This window comes from Rutidosis leptorrhynchoides, chromosome 6, assembly GCF_046630445.1.
Source record: "Rutidosis leptorrhynchoides isolate AG116_Rl617_1_P2 chromosome 6, CSIRO_AGI_Rlap_v1, whole genome shotgun sequence".
Classification (NCBI taxonomy): domain Eukaryota; kingdom Viridiplantae; phylum Streptophyta; class Magnoliopsida; order Asterales; family Asteraceae; genus Rutidosis; species Rutidosis leptorrhynchoides.
In genome coordinates this window covers 59,307,756-59,327,077 of record NC_092338.1, presented here as the reverse complement: position 1 = coordinate 59,327,077, position 19,322 = coordinate 59,307,756, and positions in this window count along the sequence as shown.

Genomic DNA, 19,322 nt, shown 5'->3' with positions numbered 1-19,322 from the left:
AAATGACTTTTATTATTTACTATAATAAAATCTAATAAATATATTTAAATATATAAAACGACTATAGTTAAGTTATATAATAAACACGTATAAATTTTGGAAGTCATTTTGGGTCAAGTTGACTTTTGTTAACTTTTGCATATTAGTCTCGAGCATTAGGATTGTGGTACACTATGACTTGACCAAAAATTGTTAGACAAATATTGACCAACATATAAATATATATAATTAATATAGGTTCGTGAATCCAAGGCCAACCTTGCACTTGTTCAATGACGTCATATGTATTTTTACTACGAAATACAGTATCGTGAGTTTCATTACTCCCTTTTTATATATATATTTTTGGGACTGAGAATATATGCGTTGCTTTTATAAATGTTTTACGAAATAGACACAAGTACTTAAAATTACATTCTATGGTTGGATTATTAAACCAAATATCGCCCTTCAAGTCTGGTAACCTAAGAATTTAGGGAAATGACCCCTGATTGACACGAATCCTAAAGATAGATCTATGGACCTTGACAAGTCCCATTCGGGGTACGAATGCTTTAGTACTTCGAGATTATTATTATACAGATGAGAGGTTCTGTTTGGGGATATTCTATGCATTAAGGTTAACGTCGGTTACCAGGTGTTCAATCCATATGAATGATTTTTAATTCGCGGGTTACGCGTATTAGTTTGTACTCGGGTTACTTGTACAATTAAATATATGAAATCTTGTGGTCTATTAAAATGATGGAAATGAATGATTATGATAAACTAATGAACTCACCAACCTTTTTGGTTGACACTTTAAAGCATGTTTATTCTCAGGTATTAAGGAAATCTTCCGCTGTGCATTTGCTTATTTTAAAGATATTACTTGGAGTCATTCATGGCATATTTCAAAAGATGTTGCATTCAAGTCGTTGAGTTCATCAAGATTGATAATAAGTCATTTATAGTTTAGATATATTATGAAATAGTATGCATGCCTGTCAACTTTCGTTGTAATGAAAGCTTGTCTTCTAAGAACGAATGCAATGTTTGTAAAATGTATCATTTAAAGATCAAATACCTGGCAATGTAATCATATGTTATTGTATTCGTCCTTATGGATTAGGACAGGTCGTCTCAATAAAAAATGGTGTCTCGAATAGGTTCGCCGGTAAGTGCTTCAGGTTCTTCACCAAGAGGGCAATGTGGTGGATGGAAGGGATCACCTTCTTCTTGTCTCCAGTGATTAAGTAGGCTACGAACCTATCCCCAATTCATCCAGAATAGACGATGGCTAATTGGTTGATTCATTCCGGTCACACTGCTTTCGGAGCTCGAGTGAAACTCCATATCAGAATCCGAGGGACTTGAACTTGTGGCGAATTTCATTTCGTACGATTGAACAAAAGATTTTTCGATATGAAATGTTTTCTGGCTATCGGATTATATTCTAATTACATAGAATATCTATATATATAGAACAAAAGATTTCGTAGATTACGGAGGGATTTACGGAATATGCCAGGCAAAGTTTACAGTAACAGATACGCTAAGATATGAATTAGCAGATACGCTAAGATATGAATTTTGTCTATACACTATTCATGCAATCAATGCAGTAAGATGTGTCTAGACTAAGAATGATAAGCATGTAATTTTTGACAAGAAATGATAAGCAAAACTTTTTAACATGCAGTTAAGGTCGAAGTCCAGGCTCACTAATGCATCTTATCAACTATCAGTTAGACACACTAATGCAAGACCTGGTTCGCTAAGACCACCGCTCTGATACCACATGAAACAACCCGTCCTAATCCATAAGTACGAATACAATAACATATGATTACATTGCGAGGTATTTCACCTCTATATGATACATTTTACAAACATTGCATTCATTTTAAAAGACAAACTTTCATTTCATCGAAAGTTGATAGACATGCATACCATTTTATAATATCCAACTATAAATGACCTAATCTGTCATTTGCTTAATCATAATCTTTAATGAACTCAACGACTTGAGTGCAATGTCTTTTGAAATATGACATAAATGACTCCAAGTATTATCTTTAAAATGAGCAAATGCACAGCGGAAGATTTCTTTCAATCCTGAGAATAAACATGCTTTAAAGTGTCAACCAAAAGGTTGGTGAGTTCATTAGCGATATTTCATACGTGTTTTCCTTAGCGATATCGATCACATTTTGGTCATTTTGGATACGATTTGGTGTTATTTTGATAAGGGTTATGAAAGTTCGAGTTCTAAGACCAAGAAGATGAAATTTGAAGTTATTTGATGGTTTTTGTTATTTTCTATGTAAACGAGTGAAAGAGATTGGATTCGATTCGAGTTTGATTGGATTTTATGAGTTTTCAGCTCCGGATTCAGAATTTTGGGCTGGAGCGCCGCTCAGAAATGTGGAGCGCCGCTTCAGTAGGCAGGAAAATCAGTTCGAGAGTTTTCAGAAGTCCACAGATCAGGTTTACAGCATACGGAGCGCCGCTCAACATGTGGAGTGCCGCTCCACCTTCAGGCGGCTTCAGATTTTTACTATTTAAAGCAAGAATTTTTACCCTAATCATTATATCTTATTCCCAGACGATTTGCAGCAGCTTTTTGACGAAAAAGGGTGATTTTTGGGGAATCCCAATATCATTCTAACGCTTCAATCATTACGGGAACGTGCTTGGATTCATTCATCGTTCAAGATTCAATCATTAATTAGGTTTATCTCTTTGTTTCAAACAATGAATTCTTCTATTATTTTGATTGTGATTTTGATTTTAGCCATGATTGCTGGCTAAGCACTTTAATGTTTGTCTAGACTGAATATTCGTATGTGTTTGGATGATACTTTAATGTTTAATTTGATTAATACATGATAATTATGAGTTTTGATTAAGAACCATTCTTATGGGATTTGATTATTGTTACTAGGCTTGATTAGTGATCTTGTTTGAACAAAGGGAACCCTGTTTCAATTTAGTGATCTAATTTCCAATTGATTTGTCTTAACCAATTGGGTGCTTACTGGACCAAGGGGGTAAACCGGGTAACAAAGATTAAACAAAATAGGGGTGAATTGTGTGGAGCGAACGCGATACCAATTGAATCTTAATCTTATAATTAGTTAATTACTAAGTCACAAACGAAAGAGGTCTTTGGTGAAAGGGAACCCTAAGCCAATAAATCCTAGTTTGATGTGTTTGCTAAAAGAGAACTATGGGTAAACCGACTCTGTAATTGCATGTAGTGATAAGTAGAACTAGTGCTTAATAACAAATCATCCAACACTGCGAATAGGAGATCTAGGCGAACATTCTTTTATCTATTGAATTCAAATATCTTTACTTTTCGTTGAGTCTGCATTTATTTTCTATAAACTTTAAAACACAAAAATATTGTCTTTACTTTTGATCTATCCTTGATTTGGCTAATCGTTAAATAGCTACAAAACAAGTTATCTCGTACTTTCAATTTTCATAGATTTTCTTAGTTTATTTTTATTAGTTGCAATCTTAATTCTTACGTTTGAACTGTCCTTGGAACGATTTCGGAATTACCAACTTTATACTATTGCACGATCGGGTACACTACCCGTTAGTGTGTAGTAATCTTTAAACCGGCATTTTCCAGAGATAAATTATATACTAGATTTTACACATCAAGTTTTTTGCACCTCTGCCGGGGATAGTTGTGTCAAAAATTAAGATTGTTATCTAATTGTTCTTAGTTTAGTTTTAATTATAGTTTATTATTACTTTTCGTTTATTCTCGATTGAATCGGTGCGTTTAATCAGTTTTTAGTGGTGATTTCGCAGATAACAGGTAGTGCATGCCACATACGCGTTCTTCAGATTCTCCTATTCTTCAACCATTTGACGAGCCTGAAAGAGAGTTATTTAAAGCGTTAAGTCAAGAGCAACATTCGACAGTGGAGTCATCAGCTTTTTCGAGTGATAATATAATTCATTTGGGTAGTAGCTCTGAGACTGTGGTGCCCGATACACCACTTGAAATCATCAAAGCAGAAGACTCTTACGTTTTATTAGATATTTTCGAGACTGAAGAGATAGCTGAATAACCACCTCGTCCTCAGACTATGGCAGAAAAGTTGAAGGCCACCCGAGGGGGCCAAGGCAATTTGATTACTCAACTGAACATCACTCAGCCTTTCCAAATCACAGGTCCAACTCTGAGTTTGATTTCTTCTGACTACCAATTTCATGGCAAGGATAGTGAGGATGCTAACGAGCATCTTCGTGTTTTCAATGATGTGTGCAACTTATTCAAGCTACATGAGGTTGCCGATACTTCGAACAAGACAAGGCTTTTTCCCTGGACTCTTAAGGGAGAAGCTAAGTGATGGTTAGATAAGCAACCAGAGGGAGCAATTACCTCTTGGGAGGTTTTGGTAGAAAAGTTCTTATCAAATTTTTTCCCTGCGTCTCGAGCTGCTAGACTTCAAGCAGATATTTCGCAATTCAGACAAAAGAGCAGCGAGACATTATTTGATGCTTGGGACCGTTATTCTAATATGTTACACTCGTGTCCGCAACACGGGTTGAATGATTTACAAAAGGTCCAGATTTTCTATAAGGGGTGTGACATCCCAACTCGTCAGAGTATTGATCAGGCAGCAGGTGGGACTTTGATGGATAAGACAGAAGAAGAGGCGCTTGAGATTATTGAAAAGCAAGCGGCCTACTCTCACGAATGGCATCAAGATCATGAGTCAACCCATTTAGCTTCCATTAAGAGAACCGAAACCACTAGTGCGTATGATGATTATGGGTCTATAAATGCTAAGTTAGACAAATTTGGTAGGCATTTAGAGAAGTTGGATAAGGACATTCATGGTATGAAGGTTGGTTGTGAGTTTTGTGGGGGATTACATCTAGGAAAAGATTGTGATGCGGGTTTGACTATGAACCAGAAAGAAGAAACTGCTTATATTAGTCAACAGAATAACAATCAGTTTCAGGGACGTGCGCAGTTTAATAGAAATTTCAACAATCCTTATAATCCTCAAGGTAATCAAGGTTCGCGATTCCAGCCGGGATCAAGTGGAGGATTTCAACAGCAAGCTCCCGTGTATTTTCAGAAACCCCAAGCCGAAGAGAAAAAGTCCAGTCTTGAAACTATGATCGAAAAGCTTGTGATGTCTCAAACTCAGCTTGTTACTACTGTGACCCAAAAAAATGAGAAGAATGATCAAATGTTTCGAAATCAACAAGCAGCTATTCAGAATTTAGAGAAACAAATTGGTCAACTTGCTAATCAGAGTAATGAGAGGAAATCGGGGGAGTTACCGAGTAAGACAGATAATAACCCGAAGAATGGGCACGTAAATGCTATCACCGAGGAAGCCCGATGAGTATGATTTGCGAGTGCCGTTAGTTAAGGATAGTGAGCCGGTAGTTGTTAGTGAATCAGAGGGGGGAAAGGAGCTGAAACAGGTGATTGAGAAAGTTGTAAGGGTACCGGAAACTGTTGCTGCTATACCGGTAGTTAAAGAGTATCAACCACCGCTCCCATTCCCAAGGAAGCAGAGATTGGAGAAGCTGGAGGCAGAAAAGTCCAAGTTCATGGACTTGATTAAAAAAGTTAATATAAATTTTCCTTTTATTGATGTGATTGCAGGTATGCCCAAGTATGCAAGGTTTCTTAAAGACTTGCTAACTAACAGGAAGAAGCTGGAGAATGTGTCTTCAGTCAGGTTGAATGCTGCATGCTCAGCGGTAGTTGCAAACAAGCTTCCCGAGAAGCTTGAGGATCCTAGTAGTTTCACCATCCCTTGTTTACTTGGTAATTTGAATTGTATGAGGGCGTTGGCAGATTTGGGGGATAGAATTAATTTAATGCCTTATTCTATTTATTTAAATCTAGACCCTGAGGAGTTGAAACCCACGCGTATGGCTATTCAGCTAGCTGACCGCTCTATTAAATTCCCTCGTGGAATTATCCAGAATATGCTAGTTAAGACCGGGTCGTTGGTTTCCCAGCCGATTTCGTGGTTTTGGATATGGAAGTGGATGAGAGGATTCCACTGATTTTGGGTCGGCCATTTTTTAATACTGCTAGATGTATCATCGATGTTTATGGCCAACAGTTGACCCTTAGGATAGATGATTTGCATGCAACATTCTCCATCGACCATGCTTTAAAATACCCTGCTTACACTGATGATGTATGCTATTTTCTTAACACTGTGGATGTCCAGTCTGAGTTTTTGCAGGAATTCCCAGAGTTACAGGGTACAGGAGAATGCTCATTGGTTGAAATCGATGAAGAGTTACAGGTTGAGGAGGTGGATATTTTGACCACTGATATCGGCTAAAAAGTCACGTTTTCACCCCGGTATTAAGGCCTAAAAACAAGAAAGATTCGAATTTTATCGGCAAAATACCCACTTCATCGGTTCGAATTGATGAACAAGTAATTATGAAGGCGGTGCAAAAAGAATCAAGAGAATCGGAGCTAAAACGAAGATTCTAGAGCAAAAATGGTGAAAGACAAGAAATTAAGTTACGATCCAGTGAATCAAGGCTGACCAGCATCAAAAACGGCCTGCCATACGACCTGCCACTATGGAAACGGCCTGCCAAATTCGGCCCACCAAACGGCCTGCCATACGGGCGGCCAGGTAAACGGCCTGCCAAATACGGGCCACCAAACGGGCTGCCATACGGCCTGCTAGCCGTATTTTGGCAAAATCCTAGTCTATTTAAAGGGTCTTTGTCATTCATTCGAACACACACTTCAATTCACTTCTTTCTCTCTCTTGTACAATATTAGTCATACTCTCAAGGCTTTCGACTCCGTGTGGGAAACCTAATACCCGGAGAAGAACGCTGAACATTGTATTAGGAGCAGTCTAGAGTCTTGGAGTTGTCACTTTTGTATTCAGAACTCATTTAATCTACTGGTACTTCTATCCTTTATCTTATATAATGTTTTATTATATTGTTGCCATGATTAGCGAGTAGTTATCTTTAGTGTATGCTATGATGTAAGCAGTTATAATGCCAAAATAATATTATGGATTGTGTATGCTGTCGAAATGCTTTCCGATTATGCTTTAAACTCAATCGCTTTTCCAACTAATAGAACGTAGTTATAGTCTCTGTTATTGGGAAGTCGCGAACCCCGATTCAGAGTACACTATCTGTGTCACCCCTTGGTAAGAGAAGTCTATCGGATACAACGTAAGATCGACTGAGGCACACCGGTTGTAGTAGGTCTATCAATCTTTGGATTCCGACTGAGGACTCTTTCGTAGTGAAACATCTGACTAGACCCTTAGTACATTGTCGGTCCTAGACCATGCTAGTGTAGTCACCAAGCATATAAACTTCGTACGTACACGCTGAAGCACAGCGGTTGTTGTAAGCTGTACCTCTGCTAAGTAAGGCCATGGAACCCGGTTAGTGTTGACCAGTACACTGCACCATAACGCGGTCTCGAGCATTGCACCCCGCTTGAGGTATTCTTAGTTAATTAAGGAACTGTTTGTTTAGACACATAAAGGATTGGACCATTAGGATAACCGAACGTGTTCATGGAAGTCAGTTCGACTTGGCCATGGTGTTCTTTATGGTTGAACTCTTTTTAAGCGCCTAACTATCTTTTACCAATCATTAACGAAAGCATTGAAACGCATCACGTCTCTCGAATTTGGTAAACCATGTATTCTATTATGCTTAAGAAAGTTTAGACCATTTTGGAATGTTAATACGTCACCCAACCGAGTCGCTCAATTGGAGGAGCCGTCTGAACGTGTATGCCTGTAGTCAGTCTGCACGGGCGTCGGGGGTAAGGGACGTTGATATCTATTCAGAATCTTCAAGCCTAATGCAATACCCAGTGACATGTCTTATGACAGGGGCGTTTAGGTCCAGTGTAATAAATACAAAGCCTCTGCCTATTCATGAGCCAGCATTCCATAATCTCGATAGAATAACTGATGAAGTCATAGTATGCACTCACTTTAACCTTATCTGAATTACGAATATTATCACATTTACTTTATCTGTCTTATAAATTAGAAAAACCCCAAAATAAATATTCACTACTCCCTAACTATCTTAGGCTTAAATATAGGTTCGATTCTACTGATATCTCAAAAATACGACTCTAGGTCATACTTTCCTTACTTATAAGGAGTAGTAAGATTTAGGCCCCGCTAAATATAAATTTAAAATAGTACCCTCTCCCACGAGTGGCTAATCCTGGCAAGCAGCGGCCCGATGACACCGCGAAAATCAAAACCGTCTGTTTCGGCCATATCACGGAGACTAGTTTTTGGCGCCGCTGCCAGGGAACTGGTATCAGGAAATACTGCTCTCTATCAAACTTATTCACAAGCATTTAGTGGTGTCTAAGAAAGGCAATTATACACGGACTTGGTTGTTGGATTTTACGAACAGTCGCCAATTATATTGGGACCAAAAGGATCCCGCCTCTCCGTAGTCGGCCTGGCCACTTGGTTTGTTGAATAGTTCGTGCGGAGCTCTGTTACCAAAATACCAGGGAATCAGTAGCCAGAACCAAAAACATATTCAACCGTAGGATAGTTAGTTAATTAAATTAGATTACCTTAGATTACTTTAGGCTACCCTAGATTAAATTATATTAGATTACCTTAGATTAGTCTAGCTTACTTTATATTACTTTAGAATTTAGCTTATTTGCGAAAAAATAAAAACAAAAAGGCATACCCAGTGTATGACCCAAACCCGATCTAGACCAGGGCCGTTGTTATTCGTACCGGATCCAGACGCAATAATCTCTAAAGCACGCAAGGAAGCACGAACCAGAAATCAAATGGCGTTACACGTTACTTTAGCAGAAAACACCAAACCCTCGATTGAAGGTCGAGGAGGACCAATCAGATTTCCAGAGATTCAAGGACACTCGTTCTAATTAAAACATCACATCATCCAGCTCATCCAAAATAGCTGTCAGTTTCACGGATTACCGAATGACGATCCTAATTCTCACCTTGATAAATTCTTATCTCTTTCGAACTCCTACAAACAGCCAGGGATAGGACAAGATATAGTCTGGCTATACTTGTTCCCCTATTCTCTCACTCATCATGCTCAAACTTGGTTCGAAGGATTGGAAAAAGATTCCATCACGTCATGGACGGAGATGGCTACTAAATTCCTAACCAAATATTTCCCTCCTTCTAAACAAACCAAACTAAAGAATGACATCATTAACTTCAAACAAAGTTATGATGAATCTCTTTACACTGCATGGGAGCGATTCAAAACCCTGCTGAAGAAATGCCCTAAGCACCAGCTAGAACGGTCAGCTCAAATATGTACCTTCTACAATGGACTTACGGTAAATCATAAGATGACGATCGATGCAGCAGCTTAAGGGAATCTGATGAACCAAACCGCAGACGAAGCATGGGAATTGCTCGAGAACATGACAATGCATCATCATGACTAGAACAATGGTGAAACAACTTCTTCATCTGCACCATTATCTGCACTTAACAATCAAACGGAGGCCATCAAATCCCTCACGGATAAGATGGAATCTCTTGCTAAACAACTCGGAGAACTGAAGACGCAGCCGCATCAGGTTAACCAAGCTCAGGCTTGTGTTAATTATACCAACTCACAACCCACTGAAGAATATCAAGTTGAGTACGAAAACCCTGACGGTTCAGTCTGTTACGTCCAATACCCAGCTCGTCTACCAAATCCCGGATTCAATCAACCACCTAGGGTTAATCAATTTCAGCGAAGAAATCAAGCTTTCCGCTATTGCTATCCACCTTATCCAGTTCAACAATCTCAATTGACCTACGATCAGCCACTCCTACTCACTGGTCCCCCAGTTGAGGAAAATTCCCCTACCACCTAGATTACAAAAGCAACTAACCCCACTCTCGGAGCTGATGATCAGTTAACTCAGTTCATTCAAGGATAACAACAACTAAATCAGAGAACTGCAGCCAGACAAGATCAGACGGAGATACTAATGAGAAATCAATTGGCTCTGCTTAAAAGTTTGGAAATGCAGCTCGGACAGTTATCACAACGGATTGAAACCCGACCGCAGGGAAGATTGCCAAGTAATACTATCCAAAATCCCCACATAGAAGAAGCAAAACAAATGGATTCCGTAATCCCAGAGAAAGAACCACGGAGAAGGTCAGCTAGGCTCAAGAACAAATCGACGTATACTCAGAAATTGACCCCTGAAACTCCAGTTCGCATACCTTATCCTGGAAGGCTAAAAGAACAACCATCTAAGCTTGATTCCTTCAAACTTGATGGAATATTCCTGGACACCATGTCCAAAGTTCCTAACCAGAAGAGATACATCTGAAGGCTTCTCTCTACAAAGGAGAGGATACCAGACTCTAACAAAATTCCATTGAGTGAAGAATGCTCTGTATTACTCAGAAACTCTTTACCACCAAAACTAGGAGATACGGGCCGATTCGTTTTTCCGTGTTCAATCTACCAATCTGGAACCATTCATGCACTAGCAGATTTAGGAGCAAGTATCAACCTAATCCCCTACTCTCTCTATCAGAGATTAGAGTTAGGAGACTTGTCACCAACCAAAATGACAATCCAACTTGCCGATCACACAATTCGATATCCTAAGGGCATAGTTGAGAACGTCCTGGTAAAAGTCGACAAATTCTTGTATCCTACGGATTTCGTAGTAATGGATATTAAGGAAGACCTACACACACCAGTAGTGTTAGGAAGACCTTTCATGAATACGGCTAGGACTGTCATTGATGTGTACAATCAAACCTTAGTCTTACGATCACATGGGGAGAGCGTTACCTTCAAAATTGACCGACCAACCGATCTTTCTGGACATGCAGAGATGTTTGCTATTTCCACCAGACGGATCACTTCTGATGACGAATCTTCACCACCAGCCGATGATATCGAGATGGGTGTAGAATCACAGTTTGTGGACGACCCAGAAATGGAAGAAGAGGATCCCAGCGAAGAAATAGAGGAAGAGGAGGAATCTGAAGAGGAAGAGGAAATGGAAGACGTAAAAGAAACTGCGACAATACCCGCTCCGAGCATTGAGAGTCATGAAGAATTTATGAGGCTTGAGACGGAAAATCACAGTTTAATCATTCGCTTCAAAAAGAAGACCGACAAAGCTGAGGTTAAGGATATAGAAATTGATCCTGCAAGTGTCAAAATAGAGAATCAGAATACTGAAAAAATCTATTCAGCAGACGCATCCTCAGGAGAACAATACACCGATGATGACGAGGTGGAGCAACATGAAGACATTCTGAATAACTCACACTCTCCAACCGAACCAGATCAAGGGGAGCCGGACTCTTCTTCAGATCGAATTCCAGTTATATCCACACACATAGACATGATAACCTTCATCAACGATACTGACGAATTTGAAGACATTCTCGAAGCCATCTGAAAATTAACCATTGATTTCTCGCTACGCTTAACAGAACGAATCATGGCTATCAGAGAAGAACACCACCTCTATCTCCGAAGAGAAGACAATGATGTTGAAATCCTAGAAGAACGCATTCAAGACTTTATCAATTCTCTACACGATCATATCTATCACGAAGAAAGGCAACGAGAGCACAATTCAGTGGTTCGCACTATTCTTGAGACAAGATTCTGTCGAGATCAGAAGATCATTTACTCTAAGGTTTATAATGCCTTAGCCGGATCTGCACTTCCGTTCTCACGAAACCAACGAGCACTACTGACTCTCATCCGGAAGCATATGGATCTTTCCACCGGACGCCCAACTTATCACTCCGACTTGCAAATGATCGAGGATATTCACAACTTTTTCGCTATCTTGGAAAGAGATCATTTTGAAAGCACACCAAAGAGGCTAGTAATTTACGTAACCATTGATCACCACGCCGATTTGATTATCAAAGAGCTACGAGACATTGTTATGGAAGAAGCAAGGAGAAACAATCCGTTCTCTCATCTTGAACCAGACCAAGTCAACATTGCCACCTACGTTACTAAGCAGATAACACGTATCTTCCAAGAATCCACTGATCCTAGTTTCACATTTAAAGCTGGATGTAGGGAGATATACTCGAAGACGGTGACATTAATGCTTGGGTCAGGGTTGCTCTTCACTTCTTTTCAGCTTCGCCTCTTAGTAAATCTGTGCAAAGCTACTGACTCTTACTGTGGAGATCACCGTTCCGAAGACTTCGAAATTCTAAAGATACAGTTTCTGACTTTGTTTGAAGACCTCCGAAATGAGCACCCCGTCAGAGAAATAATTACCACCAGCACTGCTTCTATGATTGACAATTATGGGTTAACCAGCAAAGCCGTGGATCATATCCTCATCGGACTTCAAGACTTATCAAGAACCAAAACTGCGCACTACTTATCATTCAGAAGATCTTCAAGAGAAGTACCGGATCTTCTACCACTATTGGTCTGACACTTTCTTAGGATTTATCCACCAAGACTCACATTCCGTCAAGAAGACCAAGATCACAACCATCAGCGAGGAATGTTTGCTTTTTAAAGCATCACTATGGTCGAGCCAACGACCTTAAATAAAAGCGCTTCTCGGGAGGCAACCCGTGCAATAAAGTAGAGTAGAAGAATAAAGAACGATAAATGAGCTAATAAAGATGCAAGGATTGGAAACCAGCCGCATCTGCTAGGGGTATTTCTTTCTTTTCGCTACTAGCTCAAGATTCAAACTATGCCACATCCTAGCTTATCATTAAGTGTGGGATAACACCCAATTAAAACACTAGACAAATACTCCCAAATCTTCAACTAAAACTCCTAAGTGTGGGATACACTAGGAACATTGAGGACAATGTTCTTCTAAGTGTGGGATGTTGGTATAATCTTTTTATGCTGTATTATAATAACCCATTACGAAGATTCCAAGTGCTTAAGCCAAATTTCAAAATTTTTGCAAAAGAAACCCTTTTCGAAAGAGTATTTTTGAAACCTAAAAAGTTTGTCAATAAAAATAAGGCTTAAGTGAGGGGGAAATCTTGTTAGATTGAGATCTCTAATAGAGCATTGCATGACTAAGGCATTATCGACCTAAATTGATTATGGTGAGGCACCCCAAATAAGACCAGCATTCATCTTTAATGCTTAACTATTTTCCATTGAGAGTGCCGATGTCTGTGCTCAGAATCAGAACTTGCTCTAGATCTACATCTCCAAGCTGCAAAACGCGATTCGATTGTAATCAAAAGAGCTAGCCATTTGTCAAACATAAGCCTTCCGCACCTCCACTACTTCTACTCCACCACATCCACATTAGCTTTACTATTTCTCGAAAAATTCAGAAAATGAGATTCCCTCCGAAAACCCGATGTTATAAACCTCTCAAGTATCATGGCAAAGGTCTTGAAAAAGTTTACCGGCTAAAATTTTCTCGAGATGAAGTCTCCAAAAAAAAATTATGATATTTCTGAGAAAAGGAGCAGAACTTAATAAGAGAAATGCCGAAGAGAACTCGACTGGAAATGATTATCAAATGAAAAAAAGTTCAAAAGTGCTTCTCAAAATACTTCAGCACTCCTATCTATCCAAATAAAAGTCTGTATAAAGACTACATTACCCTTTATCTCACTCCAACTTCACTACCACTTCAAAATTCCTTTTCATAACTGACAAATGACCTATAAAGCTGATATTACTACCGTTCTCGCATTATTAGCAAGGATTTGAGTCTTTATCAAGCCTATAACAATGGGTGCAGCATAGCTGGCTATGAGTGTATTCATTTCTTAGATCTATAAGGAACCCTAAACACTTGAGTGATTTGAGTGACCCGTGAAAGCTAGCCTATGTCATGTAACCTCCTCGCATGCTTGCATGGATAATTTTAATCCTAACATAGATAACTCATCTTATCTTTTGCTCTTATAATAAAAGCAAACCTCTTAGGCTATTAGAAAAGAAATTCCGAAAAGATTCTTAAGGAAATGAGAGTTTGCTTGAGGACAAGCAAAGTCTAAGTGTGGGATATTTGATATCGGCTAAAAAGTCACGTTTTCACCCCGGTATTAAGGCCCAAAAACAAGAAATATTCGAATTTTATTGGCAAAAATACCCACTTCGTCAGTTAGAATTGAAGAACAAGTAATTACGAAGGCGATACAAAAAGAATCAAGAGAATCAGAGCTAAAACGAAGATTCTAGAGCGAAAACGGTGAAAGACAAGAAATCAAGTTACAATCCAGTGAATCAAGGCTTACCAGCATAAAAAACGGCCTACCATACGGCCTGCCAAATGGCCCGCCACTATGGAAACGGCTGGCCAAATACGGCCCACCAAACGGCCTACCATACGGGCTGCCAGGAAAACGGTCTGCCAAATATGGGCCACCAAACGGGTTGCCATACGGCCTGCCAGCCGTATTTTGGCAAAATCCTAGTCTATTTAAAAGGTCTTTGTCATTCATTCCAACACACACTTCAATTCACTTCTTTCTCTTGCTTGTACAATATTAGTCATACTCTCAAGGCCTTCGACTCCGTCACCTAGTACCCGGAGAAGAACGCTGAAGATTGTATTAGGAGCGGTCTGGAGTCTTGGAGTTCTCACTTTTGTATTCAGAACTCGTTTAATCTACTGGTACTTCTATCCTTTATCTTATATAATGTTTAATTATATTGTTGCCATGATTAGCGAGTAGTTATCTTTAGTGTATGATATGATGTAAGTAGTTATAATGCCGAAATAATATTATGGATTGTGTATGCTGTCGAAATGCTTTCCGATTATGCTTTAAACTCAATTGCTTTTCCAACTAATAGAACGTAGTTATAGGCTCTGTTATTGGGAAGTCGCGAACCCCGATTCAGAGTACACTGGCTGTGTTACCCCTTGGTAAGAGAAGTCTATCGGATACAACGTAAGATCGACTGAGGCTCACCGGTTGTAGTAAGTCTATCAAGCTTTAGATTCCGACTGAGGACTCTTTCGTAGTGAAACATCTGAATAGACCCTTAGTACATTGTCGGTCCTAGACCATGCTAGTGTAGTCACCAAACATATAAACTTCATACGTACACGCTGAAGCACAGCAGTTGTTGTAAGCTGTACCTCTGCTAAGTAAGGCCATGACACCCGGTTAGTGTTGACCAGTACACTGCACCATAACGCGGTCTCAAGCATTGCACCCCGCTTGAGGGATTCTTAGTTAATTAAGGAACTGTTTGTTTAGACACATAAAGGATTGGACCGTTAGGATAACCGAGCGTGTTCATGGAAGTCAGTTCAACTTGGCCATGGTGTTCTTTATGGTTGAAGTCTTTTTAAGGGCCTAACTATCTTTTACCAATCATTAACGAAAGCATTGAAACGCATCACATCTCTCGGATATGGTAAACCATGTATTCTATTATGCTTAAGAAAGTTTAGATCATTTTGGAATGTTAATACGTCACCTAACCGAGTCGCTCAATTGGATGAGCCGTCTGAACGTGTATGCCTGTAGTCAGACTGTACGGGTGTCGGGGGTAAGGGACGTTGCTGTCTATTCAGAATCTTCAAGCCTAACGCAGTACCCTGTGACATGTCTTATGACAGGGGCGTTTAGAACCAGTGTAATAAATACAAGGCCTCTGCCTATTCATGAGCCAACATTCCATAATCTTGGCAGAATAACTGATGAATTCATAGTATGCACTCACTTTAACCTTATCTGAATTACGAATTTTATCGCATTTACTTTATCTGTCTTATAAATTAGAAAAACCCCAAAATAAATATTCACTACTCCCTAACTATCTTAGGCTTAAATATAGGTTCGATTCTGCTGATATCTCAAAAATACAACTCTAGGTCATACTTCTCTTACTTATAAGGAGTAGTAAGATTTAGGCCCCGCTAAATATAAATTTAAAACAGTACCCTCTCCCACGAGTGGCTGATCCTGGCGAGCCGCGGCCCGACGACACCGCGCAAATAAAAACCGTCCGTTTCGGCCATATCATGGAGAGAGACTAGTATTTGGCGCCACTGCCGGGGAACTAGTATCAGGCAATACTGCTCTCGATCAAACTTATTCAAAAGCATTTAGTGGTGTCTAAGAAAGACAATTATACACGGACTTGGTTGTTGGATTTTTCGAATATTCGCCAATTATATTGGGACCAAAAGGATCCTGCCTCTCCGTAGTCGGCCTAGACAATTGGTTTGTTGAATAGTTCGTGCGGAGCTCTGTTACCGAAATTCCAGGGAATCAGTAGCCAGAACCAAAAACGTATTCAACCGTAGGATAGTTAGTTAATTAAATTAGATTACCTTAGATTACTTTAGGCTACCCTAGATTAAATTAGATTAGATTACCTTAGATTAGTCTAGCTTACTTTAGATTACTTTAGAATTTAGCTTATTTGCAAAAAATTAAAAACAAAAAGGCATACCCCGTGTATGACCCAAACCCGATCTAGACCAGGGCCGTTGTTATTCGTACCTGATCCAGACACAATAATCTCTAAAGCACGCAATGAAGAATGAATCAGAAATCAAATGGTGTTACGTGTTACTTTAGCAGAAAACACCAAACCCTCGATTGAAGGTCGAGGAGGACCAATCAGATTTCCAGAGATTCAAGGACACTCGTTCAAATTAAAACATCACATCATCCAGCTCATCCAAAATAGCTATCAGTTTCATGGATTACGGAATGACGATCCTAATTCTCACCTTGATAAATTCATATCTCTTTCGAACTCCTACAAACAGCCAGGGATAGGACAAGATATAGTCCGGCTATACTTGTTCCCCTATTCTCTCACTCATCATGCTCAAACTTAGTTCAAAGGATTGGAAAAAGATTCCATCACATCATGGACGGAGATGGCTACTAAATTCCTAACCAAATATTTCCCTCCTTCTAAACAAACCAAACTGAAGAATGACATCATTAACTTCAAACAAAGTTATGATAAATCTCTTTACACTGCATGGGAGTGATTCAAAACTCTGCTGAAGAAATGCCTTAACCACCAGCTAGAACGGTCAGCCCAAATCTGTACCTTCTGCAATGGTCTTACGGTAAATCATAGGACGACGATCGATGCAGCAGCTCAAGGGAATCTGATGAACCAAACCGCAGATGAAGCATGGGAATTACTTGAGAACATGACAATGCATCATCATGACTGGAACAATGGTGAAACAACTTCATCATCTGCCCCATTATCTGCACTTAACAATCAAACGGAGGCCATCAAATCCCTCACGGATAACATGGAATCTCTTGCTAAACAACTCAGAGAACTGAAGACGCAGCTGTAGCAGGTAAACCAAGCTCAGGCTTGTGTTAATTGTACCAACCCACAACCCACTGAAGAATATCAAGTTGAGTACAAAAACACTGACGGTTCAATCAACAACCTAGGGTTAATCAATTTCAGCGAAGCAATCAACCTTTCCGCTAATGTGCGAAAAGTGGTATATGAATTGTTGTATAAAATAATATGGAAAAATACCAATTAGAGATTGCTACACACTAACGGGCAGTGTACCCGATCGTGTAGTAGTATAGTAACTGGTTTAGTTCCGTGTATCGTTCCAAGGACAGTTGTATTAGTCAAACTAGAATTATAAACTATATTATGATTAACTAAGTAAATGAAGCTTAAAGGTACAAGTTTTATGTTTTGGTGGCTATTTAACGATTTAGCCAAATCAGAGAAGGTTAAATGTAAAAACAATATTTTTGGTCTTTTAAGTTTATAAGATGAAAATAAGTGCAAAGAAAGTAAGTAAGATAGATTTGATATCAATTTAACGAAAAATGCTCATCTAGACTTTTTACCCTCGATGTTGAATGTTATTTAAGATTAAGACCGGATTGATTGGTTATGCACGAGAACTAATTGATCGGTTCACCAAGAGTAGTCTTGAGTAAACAGTCAAACAGGATTACAAGACGCAAGTGATGTTCTTGTCATCTAAGACCTCCTATTTGTAATCAACTAATTCAACTAGTCTAAAGACTTGAAGAATGATCAAGTCAATGGTGTGTTGATCATGATCCACTCCTATGTCAACTTATGATTTAGCCTAGTTCATTCCCTTGGTCCGGTTAAATGCTCAATTCACCCAACCCAAGTAATCAATTTAGTGTGGTAATAAGATCCCTATAAACGTCACTAGATAAGGCAAATTACTAACACCTATTAGTTATATGGAATCGAGTAATGAAAATATGTATAACATAATCTAGGGAATTGATCGTTCACCTATATAACTACACATATCAATTAGGCTATCCGAAAGTATCTACAAGAGTCGTTCTTACATCCCTATATAAACTAACCATTTGAACTCAACTTATCCCTTTTGGTAAAAGATGGATAAACACATGTCACTAGATGTAAATCAATACATTAATTTAACAAGATGATGTTTCTTAATCAAATGAACATATCAACTAGTTGAATCGAAAGGATTAAGCTTTAACAAGAATGGTTCTTGTATTCAAACATCAAACTATCGTGCATAATAACAATCAATCAAAAGTAAGCATTCAACATCTCAGTTATTTATCTAGATGAACATTATAGAGTTTAGCCAACAATCATAATTACAAACAAAATAACAAGCAACTGATAAGTAGAATTCATTGTTGGAGAACAAGAAAACAACCTACTAGAGAATGAATCTTGGATGGAGAAGGTTTTGATCTTTGAAGACTTGATGTTGATCCTCTTCCAAGAGCTTGGAGTTCACCAAATTTGCTCCCAAAATTGTCTCAGTAACCTCTGGTTTCGTATGTGATAAAACAGTTCCTCAATCAGTAGGTTTTAAAGTGGAGAAAGTAGGTCAAAAGGCAAAAGTAGGCTGAAACCTACTTCCGGACGGCGTCCAGAATATTGGACGGCGTCCCATTGTTAGGGGCTGGACGGCGTCCTAAAAGTTCGGACGATGTCCCAGTTTGAAAGGAAGGACGGCGTCCCACATTATTGGACGGCGTCCCGATGTACTGAAAGTTGCTGTTTCGTTTTCTTTTCAATCTTCTTTCATTTGGACGAAGCCTAACACCTTTGGAGTCTTGTTTTACCATTTTAGAGCATAAATTAGACCTTAACTTGTATCGGGATCAACCAAGGTCATAAATCATCAAAACTCTATATAAATTACTCTCCGATAAAAATTTGCACATCTTGGCCTATTACTTGTAGAAACGCCTTCATTATCCTTGATTCTAGAGCATTTTTACACGATATTGCGATAGATATATATGTTGTTATTGAGCAATATCAAAACACCCCACACTTAAACCTTGCTTGTCCTCAAGCAATTCTTTCTTTACAAAGTAGAA